Source organism: Ochotona curzoniae, unplaced genomic scaffold, assembly GCF_017591425.1.
Source record: "Ochotona curzoniae isolate NIBS_2020 unplaced genomic scaffold, NIBS_Ocur_1.0 contig_1014, whole genome shotgun sequence".
NCBI lineage: Eukaryota > Metazoa > Chordata > Mammalia > Lagomorpha > Ochotonidae > Ochotona > Ochotona curzoniae.
In genome coordinates this window covers 39,032,859-39,047,003 of record NW_024464920.1, presented here as the reverse complement: position 1 = coordinate 39,047,003, position 14,145 = coordinate 39,032,859, and positions in this window count along the sequence as shown.

Below are 14,145 nucleotides of genomic sequence, written 5' to 3'. Positions count from 1 at the left end.
TTTCAAAAAGTAATGGTCTTTCTAGTTCCTTTCCCCTTTCGCAATTGTAGACGTGCAATCCATAAGGAACCCATTAATGTGTAAGAGGCTTTGAGGCTGCTAGATGTGTGTGTGTGAGTGTGTGTGTGTGTGTGTGCGTGTGTGTGTGCGTGCGCGTGTGTGTGCGTGTGTGTGTGCGTGTGTGTGTGCGTGTGTGTGTGTGTGCGTGTGTGTGTGTGTGCGCGCGCGCTGATTTTTCTTCTTTCAGAACCGTGCTGCTGCCAACTGCTGATTTAGGAATGTGCAGGGGTATATGCCAGCTCAATAATCAAAATCGTTTTGGTACTGGGAGCCCAAGCTCAGGCTCTGCAGACCTGTGGAATTTATTGCTTTGCTCCAGTTTATTAAGTAATAGTACCAACAACATTTTGAATAAGGAAGACTCTGATAAGATGTGATGGGATGTCCAGGTAACTCATATTGATCATAAAACAATGCTTGTTTTGAAACTGAAATAGTAAAAGCATCAACAATCTACAGTCTCTTTCCTTTGACCTGGTATAGGAATCTGACTCATGGCTCACTTCAGGAAAGAAACCCAGTACCAAGTACTGGTTTTCAGCTAGACTCATTTAGTACCTGCTGTGGGGCCAAATGCTGGGCAAAGCATTAGGCCCATGGAAGTGAAGAGAATGCGCACAGTTCCTGCCACATGACACTTCCTGATGGACGGTCTCCTGGCTGAACAAAACACTTTTCGTTGGTACATTCAGAGGGTATGCAAAAAAAGGAGTCATGGGGAGCTAGGTGGGTTCTGGCCTCTGACTTAATTGTGTCTGTCCCAGGCTACTCTGCTGCAGGCCGTTTAATCTTAAACAACTCATACAGCTTTGCCTCATTTCAGATTCCTAAACTGCAGTAGTACTTACTTTGAAGGGTTAAAAAAATACTTACCCAGCTTTTAGCAAAGTACCTACTTAATAGCCAACAGTAGTAGTGCAGAGGGGGCAGACTGATCTTCCGCAGAAAAGCCTGAATTTCCACATTTTTGGTATCTTGAGTTTGGGGCCCAACCATCACCAGCAGGTGTCTGATCCATTGCAGAGTAGGACCTTCTTCAGTTTGAGAGGGGGGGAAAAAGAGGCCCCTGTAGTGCTTGGAAGATATCCTCTGCTTGCCCCAGTTGCAGTTGCCTCCTACTGTCCATGAAAGGAAATGCATCTACTTATTGCACAGCCCAATGCAATTGACTTGCTACCCCCATTATAATGAGGATCCCTCCGCCAGCAGAGCCCCGACATCTCTAACCACAACAGATGCCACTCTTCCCATCACCCCAGAGGCCTGCCCCCTGTTGCTGTGGCTGTGGCAGACTGGCATCTAGTGATACAGAGTCCTGCCACATATCTCTTGAGTTTCATTAGATTTTCTCATCTCACTGCATGTTGACCTCAAGAGCAGCAGACCTGAAACTCCAAGGATGCTGTGGCCCTGCAGGAACCCACCCGGATGATGGATCCTGGGTCATTACCCCCATGGACAACTCCGGGTTCAAATTTATCTTCCAGCCAGTCCTGAACAGTTCTCTGTGACTACCACATGTCCCGAAAGAACAGGATTGGCATGCGTAAGCAAACCCTGAAGGGTGAGAAGGTTCTCCTTAGCACCTGGGGCTGCTCTGCCCAAGCTGAAGCAGAAAGCTCCACCCAGCCTGCTTGCTCTGGACCTGTGCCTCCAGCAGCGACCTATTCCCCCTAACAAGAGACAGACGCCAGAAAAAAAAAAAAAAAAACAATAGTGGCTAAGGAAGGAACCATTCCCTTCCCTGGGTAGTGAGCAGACACAAGCCATCTCCCCTGACCTCACCCAGCCACCCACTCCTAAGCAGCTTTACTTAGGAAAGCTAGTCTAAAAGAAATGAGCATGTGTTTCCTCCCTCACAATAAAAATTCTATTCATACACCACTTACCGAGTGCCCAGTTTCCTGCTTGGTGCCAGAAGATGGAGAAATTCCAGAAGCCCTCTTGGTACTTGAGGGAGAGGAGGTCTGAGCAGGTCCGTGTTAGCTCAAGGGAAGGCAGGCTGATGCCACAAGCTGAGCTCTGGAGCAGGAAGTTGCCAGTGTGACACTGTATGCTAAGTGGTCCCTGCTGTTGTCTCCCTCTAGGTTCACAGCAGCGCAAGAGCAACTCCTTGTCCTGGACCCGCTGCCTGGTAAGATCCAGTCCCTGCTACTGAGCACACACCTCTTGGCTGGGTGACTGAAGCTTGGGTTACCCATACATTCTGCTCCATCTGGAAGCTTCCCCAACAAACCCTCCCTCCCTTCTGTCCCATATTCCTAGTGTGTGTTTGCCACCTTGCGGGGATGCATCAGACTCCATGCAGGTCCCTACACATGATGAGTTGACAGCATTGTGGGAGAGAAACCAACAGCGCTAACAGATGCAAATATACCTGGACAGTGACAATGAGTTTTGGCAGGCTCTTCCTAAACCCCTCTCAAGGCAACAGGGAATCAACATGTGCGGTCCTGTGGCTCGCAGGCCAATCCTTCACCCCAGGGTGCCAGCATCCAATATGAGTACTAGTTATGTCCTAGCTGCTCCATTTTTGAGCCGGTTCTCCGCTTATAGCCTGGGAAGGCAGTAGAGGATGGCCCAAGTCCCTGGAATCGTGTACCCCGTAGGAAAGATCTGGAAGAAGCTCCTGGCTCTCAGCTTTGGATCAGCTCAGCTCTGGCAGTTACAGCCATTTGCAGAATGAACCTGCGGATGCAAGACCTTCTCTCTGTAATTATACCTTTAAAATAAAAATTAATCTTAAAAAAGTGCAGTGATTACAGTTATAACTTAGTATTTCATCCTGCTCCCCCGTTCCTGTGCGGCCACTCCTCAGAGATGATGTAAGGGGGCCAACCCTTTGTTCCTAGACCCTCACTTCCATTCTACAAGAGGAAAAAGAGGCCCCCTCAGGAAACGTCACGCTGATGAGAGCTATCAAATCCAGTGCAGAGTGCAGTGGTCTGAATGTCTGTGTCCCCCAAATTCATATGGCAAAATCCTGAGCCCCATCTGATAGTGGAGAGGCCTTTGAGGGGTGACCAGGTCATGATGATGGAGCCTGGTGAATGGGATTAGTGTCTTAGAGAGACTGGGAGGAGCGTCCTGTCCTTGTCTTGCCAACACGAGGTCATAGCAAGGAGACGCCATCTACAGATGATCCAGGAAGCAGGCACACACCAGACTCTGAACCTGACGGTACTTCAACCTTGGACTTGCACTGGACAGTAAATTTTTGTGTTGCTAAGTCACTCTCTGTATAGTTAGAGCAGCGTGACTGAGCTAAGAGGAGACGTGCACCAGGAGAAAGTGTGTGTGTAAGATAAGCCATACGCATACTGTTTGCTTATATGGACTTGTTCCAGAAATTATCCAGTTTCGTGCTACTCCCATAAGTAACAACTGAACATGAACAGATCCTGTTAAATGGATGAAAACAGAGCGGTTGGCCTATGAAGTGAGAGGGGGCAATCTAAGAAACCTCCCCTGCCCCCCACTCCAGCCCTGGGCTGCTGGGTTCTAGTGATGCTTTATCCAAGAATGCAGGGCTGAGAAGGGGCCGACTGCAGGGGCAGGGGAGAGCAGAAAATGCTAAAATTTGGCCTGCGCTCCTGTCTTAGCCTGACTCTAAAGCACCTATAGGAGGGCATGTGGCACTGTGGTCTCACATGGAGACACTATCCACCCCACAGCCTAGGGTGGCCATCTTTCCCAATCTGTCCAGAGGGGCTCCTTTCAATAATGAGAATGATTTGTTAACAGGTGTCCGGTTCCCCTCAAAGCCTTTGCAATTCTTACAGTTCTGAAGGTAAATGGGGTGCAGACCACCCAATGGTAATAATGTGGAATGTCCATCCCCATCCCCTCCCCATTTGGACATGGAAGCTTTGTGAAGGTATTGAACTTATTTTGAACTCTGGTCTTCAACCAGAAGTTAACCAGCAAGCTTTAGAAAATGATGAATTTTGTTCACTTTTGAAAGTTACTTTTCATTTTGAGATCACTGTAGATTCACATGCTACAGTAAGAAACAGTACAGAGAGACCCCACATACCATCTACCCAGGGCTTAGTTTTGTAAACCAGTAAGATTGAGCACTTTTTTTTCTGCCTGAGACATTAGGAAAACAGGCTTCAGATGGTATCCTTCCCTGTCAAGACCTTCCCTCTATTTCCAGGAGGAAGACAGACTCAAAAATGTCTCAGATGGAGTCCATCGTGCGAAGTGACTGTCGGAGGAAGAGACCCCTCCTCTCAGGAGATGAGGTGCGGTGTCCCAGGAGACATGGATGTGGGCAGAACAGTCTGGGCAGAGAAAACGGCATGGGCAAATTCTTAGGAATAGGAAGTAGCCTCGTGTATGCTGGATGCCAGTCAAGAAATTTCACATGGATGGGAGCAAAACATTTCAGGAAGGGAGTTCAGAGACATGTCGGGAATGACAAGGGAATGTTGTGTGATCCTGGCCTCCCACATTCTATGCGGGGGAAATGAAAACCAGATGGGAAGGATGCACTCAAACACAGCCTGAACATGGCTCTCGGAGAGGCAAGAGAGACTCTCCTTCAGGCCCCGGAACCCATAGAACCCTTGCTTCCAACGGCTGCGATGTGACTCATTTCGTTCTGCGACCTTCACCAGAGGGCAAGGACAGGCAGTCTAGCTCACATCCATCTAGTAGAGCAGAAAATCCCTCCTGCACCAGGAAAAGAGCTGAAATGAAGCCTTGCATTCCCTCTACCAAAGTAGCCTTGCCATGTTGGCCTTGGCTCAGCCCAACCATCCTTGGCTCCCGTGAGGTTTTGGAGATGCCCCCTCCGGGGCTCAGGTGAAGGACATTGCAGGTAGTCAGTGATGTTGCTGCCAAGCTCGGCAAAGGTTACCAAAAGGAGGGCTTGTGGGGCTGACTACCTGGGCTGAATTAAAGCAGCAACCCCAACTGTACTTTAAAGAAAAACGAGCACAGAGAGGCGAGCTGAAGCAAGGTCACTAGACAGCAGTAGTCTAACCCAGATGTCTGCAGAGGGTGCCAGGAGGGTGAGGAGTGGTCAGCCTGGCCATCACTTTATGTGAAGACATTGAAATTCCAGGAAGCACATGAGACCAACACACCAGTCTGAATTCCACCTGCCTCCCACCATGGTACAGAGATAAGCTAAGCTGTGAGCTGACATGTGCCTGGAGTGGAATCCAGAGGTCCTTAACCAGCACGTTCCCTCTTGCTCAGCAGGATAGCATACATAACCAAAATGAAGTCATTTATAAAAAGGAAAGCTACATTTTCTTTAACTTAACCTGAGCATATTTTAGGTAAATCCTCAGCCTTTGTGTTTGAGAATCTCCTTGACAAGGTTTTGGATGAAACAAGAATATCTTAATTCAGAATAAAGATTTGGTGCTGATTATTAACTTCTGAACTATGCCATACTGCCTACCAATGCTAAAATACTCTCTTGACTATCAGTAGATGAGATCAGGTCCCAGGGAGGATGGCTTTAGGTACATCTCTCAAAGCACCTATGTGACATGCCACCTTATAAGAGTTTGGGAAGACCGCTTGAATCTGAGATCTGATTTGCCACAGAACAACCTGATTTTGTAGTAGTCCATGTTGAAATTGGGAAAGGGGGAGAAGGATGGCATGATGGCTCAATTGGCTAATCCTCCACTCACGAGGACGCCAGTTCATGTCCCGGCTGCTCCACTTCCTATCCAGCAGTGGCCTGCTTATGACCTGGGAAAGAAGTGGAGGATGGCTGAAAGTTTTGGGACTCTGCCATTTGTATGGGAGACCCCAAGGGGCCTCCTGACTCCTGACTTCAGATTGGCTCAACTCCAGCTGTTGTGGCCATTTGGGAGTAAACCAGCCGATGTGTCTGTCTCCTCTTTCTGTAAATCTGCCTTTTTAATAAAAATAAATAACTTTTTTTTAAATGAGAAAGGAGAAGAAAGAATTATCCATTATGGGCACACTTTCCTTTTGGTGCTCTGTGACAACGTGCTTGCCACCTTTTTAGGTGTTTTTTAATTATTATTTTTTGGTTTTGATGATGTTTATATAGTTGATCAGGATGGCAAGGATTGAGGGTTAGGGAAAAGTGGGTGTGATCATAGCTTCCAAATTTTCTATTTCTTCCTTTTGTTTCTGGGGGAAGGGAGGAGTCCAGCCTCCCAACAGCCCAGTACCTGGGGATGGGGAATGGCTCCCCAGTGTCAACCCAGGGTCTCCGGTGTGGTACATACTCTGAGGGTTTTGCCCAAGTGGTTTCGATAATTCTGACATGCTGTTGATCTCACTGATCTAAGGATGAGGGAACCCAATGTTCATTGGCTGACACAGTTGACCTTAGAGTCTCCATTAACCCGTAATTTTGTTGTCATCGCTTGGCTGGAGTAGTTGTCTAATTTGTTCTGTTCTCCTTCCTCTGCTATGATACCAGATGTCCTCTGCAGGCCCCAATGGACTGCCCTATCTTCCACGTGCGTCAGGACCTGCCATCCGCTGCTCCATCTTTTCCACTGAGGAGGACCAGTTCTCGTAGGCATAACCAAGGACCTGAGCCAGGTGACCTGCCCCTCTCAGGGTTCACAGACCTGGCACTCACCGCACCAGTGCTCCCAAGGTCCTGGTTTTTTTCGTTTGTTTGTTTAAGTACACAAAATAAAAAACAAATGCATTAGTGAAAATCACTGCCTCAACATAACTCTCAAAATCTTCGTAACTTTGGACAATAGTTTGTTTCTCATGGAGAGATGGCAGAGGTGACTGTGGTTGTGCACCAAGCCTTCATTCTGCTGTGGTCTCATGCCTGGGCTGAGAATGCAATCCTTACATGATGTGTGCCTGGAAACATCAGGAAAACTGGCCAGCACGCAGGATGCATCTTCAACCTCACCTGGCAGCATAGAGAATGCCACCTTGGTTGACATGTCGCTTGGCCAAGCCAAAGTCCAGGGAGGTGGAGAGGTAAAATCCCCCACAGGAGGTATTGTAGATCATGTGACAATGGTCAGGAATGAATAATACTCTTACTGGCAGGGCATTGGTAGTCAGTGAAGTCAGTAATATGATCTACCGTGATAATGCAGGCACATTATGAAAAATTTGGAAAATACAGCAAGAAGAAAACTAAAAGGACTTGTAACTCACTGTTAACATTCTGACATATTTAGCTTGTTTTGACAAATTTAGGATTATATAACATACACAAGTATAGGCTGCTTATTTATATAAAATTATATATTGAATTCTTTCCCACATAAATAGCTTCCAGAAATATTTCAGGACTTGCATAATTTTCATATTAGTTCAGAGAAACTTGGTTTCACAGCCATAACAAAAAATCTTCTCCTTGGTTTTGTGAGTTCACAGAACAAAGGTTTATTTTTCATTCAAGCTGCGAGCCCAGTGCAGGATGCCACACATGCTTCGTTCCTCTGGGCCAGTCTGGAAGGGAGCCAGATCGGAGCAACCACCACCTCAAATGTAGGCAAAGGACAATGCGGGATGTCACACCCGAGCTCCAAGGCTTCTGCCCCAAAGTCTGCCGAGTCGAATGGCCTCCGTACGTGACCATGGTACGATATATCTGTGCAAAGGCACAGTGTGTCTGTAAGCCTCCCCCAGCAAGGGGCTGGGTTTATTTCTCTCCTCTGCCTCTGGCCATGACTGTGTGAGTTAACATGGACGGATGGGACTGAACACGTGTTTCCACATTGGTGCTTTTCTCTCTGAATACTTTCAGCATGTCTGAGGTTGACCTGGGAGATATAAGATGACATGGCAAGAGAAGCCCAAGTGTCCCAACTGTCCCGAGTATGTGTGTGACACAGTCCTCAGTCAGCCATCCCCTGCTGGACCAACCCTGACCGAAAGAGACTTCCAGCCAATCCATCAGACTTTTTTTTTTCATAGTGTTTTAAGCCACTCAATTTTGTGGTGGTTTGCTCTGCAGGAAAAGCGGGCTTGTACACATGTTTATCTCTAATTTAATCTGGGAGGAACCCAGGCTATTTTGGAAGAGCCTTCATGTCTACCTCAATATTAAATCTTATACATGTGCCATCATTTATTTAACCATTTTATTATTGTTAGAATTGCACTGTTACCAAATGCATGACATCACATTTATTGCAACTATAAATAATACTACCATAAACATCTTTGTGTATAAATTTTTATCCAAGTTTCTGGTTATTACATAATAATAGAAACTTCCACTATAATAGCAGCCTGATGGAAGAAGAATTATGGGTCAAAATACAATCCTTTTAGCGCTTAGCAAATTAAGTGCAGAGGACTGTACTGATTTACATACCTAATGAAACTGTGTGACTGGTTCAATGCACCCTTACTCATGATCTCTCAGGGCAAGCTTCCAAAAACACATCTTTACTAATGTAAAAGAGAAAAGATTTTTTCCACTTTAATTTCAGTTCCTTTGCAAGTTAGGGGTGGACTTCTAAAAAAAAGCTGGCAGTAAGAATTCATTCCAGCATTGTCTATATAATGTCTGCTTGTAAATTTTTCTATATTGAAATGAATCCTATTTCAGTGTTGCATAGAACAAAATTGGCAGAAAGCTCAATACTAGGTCTCTTAAATGGGGTGGGAGCCAGGAGCCCTGCACAGTGCCTCTTCTCCCTCCCAGAGTTGCTCTGGGGAACCTATATCAAGGGGAAACATCACCACTTGATTCCACACCCTGGAGGACACTAAATATGTTTGATGGAGATCTACCTACCTCAGAGATACTGGTGTGGGCATGGCTTCCTCTCCTGCTCCAAATTTAACCACCTACTGCTTGCTCAACATCGAGTCTGGGAGTGCCACGGGAAGACAAGTTGCAGGCCTCCAGTTCGCTGTTCTTGACAGAGCTATAATTCACAAAAGATTAAGTGTACTATATGGGGATGGGGAGGTGATGGGATATGGCTGGGCTATCCAAAGGCTTTGTGGGTTCCAAAATGGTTTCCCCAGCTAGAAAACCAGTAACTTCTAGAAGTGTGATATAAATATCACAATCTTTAAAACTCAGGTGTGGAAGTGTTGGATCATGAGCCATAATGTTTTTTCTCTGCCCACCCGAGAAAAAAAAATTTTTATTGAGGTAGTAAATAAACCCAAAGTCAGTCTGTGAACACCAGCCCAAGGACACACCATTAACCAAGGCTCTTTGTGTGCCGGTCTTGTGCTGTCTCAAGCTCTGTTCTTTGAAGAAGCTTCCCAAACCAAGTTTCAGAATGTCTAGCATCTGTCACTCAGTGGACCAACAGCAGACATTATCACTTGGGGCGGGTGGATCCAAAAGCCCCCTCGCAGGCATTGCTGGTGAGGAGCAGAGGGAGCTGAGGAGAAAAAGCAAAAGCCCCAGGAAAGCCTTTAACGAGTACCCACAGTGCAGGGCCAGGTCACCTGCCTCGAAGATGAGTGATGAACTGGAGAGAAGCCACACCAACACATGCCGATGCAACATAGGCCAGTGCAATCTGTGTGTATTTTCTGTATGGAGAAATAGAAAGGGGAAAGGAGCCTGATCACAGTGTGGACAGCCTCCCCTCCCTCTAGGAAGGGACAGCGGGGGTAAAGGCAGACACAGGAATAGGGCCCCTGAGCAGCTCAGCTGTTACACATTGAATTTGTCACTCGCTAAGAGAGGGTTTTTAGACTTGTCTTGCTCTTGCAGTTCTATTTGAGGTCCTTTGGCTACAGTTCCTCCACCACAAAATCTCATATCCCCTTAAACCTCTACTTCAACCCTGAAAAGAACAACACTTCTCCTGAGAGAACAGAAGAGTCCAGAAACCTCTGGGTTCAACAAGACATTGTCCCAAGTGACAACCTGCCCTGCAGCCAGAGGGATGATCAAACTTCACAGATGGGGAGAGAGAATTCCACCGCCCAGCATGTCTGCTCCTGAGAGTTTACTCCGATTGTCCTCAGCCCCATTAACAAAAACAGATGTGGGCTCAGGAGTAGAGTCAACAGTCAAGGTCAATATACGTTCCTCTTGGCCAATCTAGTTTGGCACTTCAATATGAACAAAAATGGTTTATGCAGTAGAGTGGAACTTTTCTATAACATTGGTGTCAAATGACAAGACTCACATCTGTGTATTAGGTTAGCTGTTATATTAAATATCTACAGAATAGACTTTTTCTGTGTCCCAAGAAGGAATGAACTGAGCTATAGTAAATCTCTTAATGAAGAATAAGTAGTTTTTCTCTCTTAGAAAAACAAGAGAGTAGAATGTCCAAGACTGAACCCTGGTTCTGTCCTCTCACTCTACTTTGTCTCTTACACAAGATTTGCTTATTTGTTTATTTAAAAGTCAGAGTTAGTTACGGAGAGAGGAGGAGAGATGGCAGGTGTGTAAGCACATGGGCATCTATTGCGGCTTTCTTGGACACTAACAGGGAGCTGAGTCAGAAGTGGAGCAGCTAGGGGATATGGTGCCATAGCTCAACTGGCTAATCCTTTGCCTGCATGTACCAGCATCCCATATGCTTGTTCATGTTCTGACTGCTCCACTTCCCATCCAGCTCCTTGTTTATGGCCTAGAAAATCAGTTGAGGATGACCCAAAGTCTTGGGACCTTGCACCCACATAGAAGACCTGGGAAAAAACTCTTTAAGTTCCTAGTTTTAGATTGGCTTAGCTCTGGCCATTGCAGCAATTCGTGGAGTGAACCAACAGGTGGAAGATCTTTTTGTCTCTCCTTCTCTCTGTAAATCTTCCTTTGCAATCTATATAAATCTTAAGGGGGAAAAAAAAAAAGAAGTGGAACATCCAGGAAAAGAAACAGCACTGATATAGGGAAGCTGGTATTACTGGTGGCAGCCTTACCTGCCATGCCATAATGCCAGCTCCTGAACCCTGGTTCTACTCTTTAGTGTCTGTGTAACCTTGGATAAGCTGTTCATCCAATTTCTACATCTGTCAAATGGAAGCTTCATTAGCCAAGCATCCCAAAAGCATGAGGTGCTTGGGGAACCCAAAATACATGGACACCTGTACTCCTTTCCATTCATTCCTTCACCAGATATTAATATGTGCCAAGTACAGAGATATAATGCTGACAATGACAGACAACCCAAAGTCATCCTGGAGTCTGCGTCTTGTGATTCATCTGCTGCATATCACTCTTCCCAAGCTTTCTGTCTCCCTCGTTTATCTGAACAGATTCCCTGGCACTCCTATGAACAGATGGATTCTGAGGACCCTCGTATCATCCTTCTGAATGCCACTGAGGTGGCATCTTTTTGTCCTAACTGACAAGCAGAGTGATCCCTGCTATGCCCTTATTTTGTATTTCAAGGGGAACAATAGCTGGGAAGAGCTTTGGAAACCACCAAATTATTCTTCGGTTATTAGGAAAGGCCACTCAAACAGTCTGTGTCCTCTCATCCCAACTCCCCCTTATGGATTCTGTGGAGATATGAATCGGTATGTATCCACCCTCAGGGATCCTCATGAGCCCGTGGGCCACCATCCAGAGCCTGCCTGAAGCCCATGTCCTAGGTGGATGCTGTGTCTGGGAGCTCCGATGATGAGTCTTCAGAGGACCATGCGCTGGTCATAAGTGATGGTCCTCATGGGGCCAGCCCTGGCTTCCCGTGGGCCTACAGGGGAGATAAAGCCTGGAATGGGGCACAGTGAAACGTGCCTCCTGGGTAAAGTTCTCATCCAGCTGCTACCCACTTCCCCAGCTTCCACTTCTCCCCAGGCCCAGCAAGCCTCCAATGGGATTCGCCTTCCTTCCTTGAAGTCCTCTAAGCCATCCAGAAGAATGGCATTGTCTCCCAGGCCCATTTCCACTCTATTCAATGGGCTATAAGCAGGAAAGCCATGTGGATACATTGAGGGAGAGTCCGTATTCAACAACTGTTCTTCCCCTCTTCCATGCTTGGAATATAGTTATGATAACTGACACGCTAGCATCTCTTTTGGATGTTTGGAATGGCACTACATGTTAGAAGTCCTGGAATGGACAAGAATCCTTGAGCCTTGAGCCCTGTGTGGTGCTGAATCTCTGGTCTAGTTGTGAACCAACAACCTCTGGACTTTTGTACAAGAGAGAAAACTTCCACCTAACATGATCCGTTAGTATTTCAAGTCCTTTATAGTGCAAATGAACCCTAACTGATGTTAGAATCAAGGACTCTGGACTTAGACTGCCTGCTTTCACTCATGTGTTAAGTTATAGCTTTAGGTAATTTGCTTCACCACTTTGGCACAAATGAAAAATGCAGATGTTAAAGAGAAAGTATCTACTTCCCAGGATTATTAGAAACGAGTAGGGCCTAGCGCGGTAAGCCTAGCAACTAAAGTCCTCGGCTTGCATGTGCTGGGATCCCAAGTGGGTACCAGTTTGTATTATGGCAGCCCCACTTCCAATTCAGCTTCCTGCTTGTGGCCTGGGAAAGCAGTGGAGGATAGCCCAAAGCCGTGGGATCTTGAGCCCAGAAGAGGCTCCTGGCTCCTGGCTTCATATCGGCTTAGCTCCGTCCATTACAGCCACTTGGAAGTGAAGCAGCAAGATCTTTCTCTGTTTCTCCTTCTCTCTGTAAATCTCATCTGCCTTTCCAATATAAATAAATAAATCTTTTAAAAATATATTTGGCATCAAAATGAACTTTTAATGTCTTTTTCCACAGACTTCTGAAAGTACCTGCTATGTTGTTACATAAGGCGTTTATTTATTTTTTTTCTATTAGTAAACAGTCATGCAAAGTATCCACATGCTCCATGTTGTGTTTTTACTGTTGCTGGTCCAACTCAGAGGCAAACAGAACCTTTCTGTGATTCCAGAAACAATGTCAGCCCTGGAATAGACTTGGAAAAGGGGTTGCCAATCATGGCTTGGCTCAGGACTGGGAGTGGCAGAAAGCCCCCGTCTACCTCAGTTGCCGTGTGCATAATGGGGCCAGAGCTGGAAAGAGCCCCAGGAAGAGTGGAGCAGCTGGGCTGGGTAAGGCATCTGGTGCATGTGTTTGGAATGGGCAATTCTTTTAACAGAAGCAGTTTGGAAGCGGGACTAGCAAGCTGCTGCTAACTGGGGGGTTGCAGTTCTCCGTGTTCCCTGAGGGCAGGACTCAGGGTTGGGTGTAAGGGAGGGCGGAGTGGAAGTCTGGGTGAGGGAGAGCTGCCCACGCTAACAGGAGGAGAGGAAGGCAGATACAAATGTGCCCGAGGAGTGCTGCTACCTTTGGGAATTTGCAGAATCCAAATGCACATGGGGAAAAATATCCTTCACAGATACAAGACGTGGATGGATCTTCCACCAGATTGGAAACAGGTGAGAGAACCCGGCAGAATGGGTGCCACATTTCTCAGCAGTGGCTTCTTCAGTGACAACACTGAGTTCAAATCCCAGCAAAACAGCAGGTCGGTTTCCTTACCCCCTCTGGTTCTTGGCATCTTCCACTATGGAAGGGCCATCACAGCGTGTCGACCTCTGAGAGTGGCTGCGAGTTTGTAAGGTAATCTCACTAATAATATGGCAAGTGTGATAAATATTCATTTCATCTTTAGTCTTACAAATCATTTGCTCTTCTGTGACCCTGTGATTCAGCACTTCCTGGAAATCTAAGCCATTAGAAACTTTCCAAGAGCTAACATTGCTTCACTTCGTGCTTCCAATCTCTTCCCAGTATTACTGCGAGCGAAGGTCCCAAGTTGGTCCAGTTGCACCTTGCATGTTCTCTGGTACCCCTTCGCATTCATTCTTTTGCTGCTCTTGTCGAGACAAGAATGAGATTGTCAAAGAGGCTCCATGTGGCAGGTAGATTCAGGGTGGGATGTGACCATTCCTCGGGCACCTGAGCCCTGCCAAGGGCTCTTGAAAGAGTCCAACATAGGGTAATAGACGGTATCACTGTGGTGGACAAGTGGCCAGAGCTCAAGGCTGAAATCCTTCTGCCTGGCTTGGAGACCCTGATCCGCCTGGTACATTTAGTGAAAGAGGGAAGGAGGTGAATGCTCAGAACCCTTCGCACTTGAAGGTCCCCTGAGCTGGCAACGTAGGCGGTTTCAGTGGGCAATGGGCACCAACAGGCTTCTTGTTCACTGCTGAGTCTGGACTGTTACCCGGAATCTTGCTAC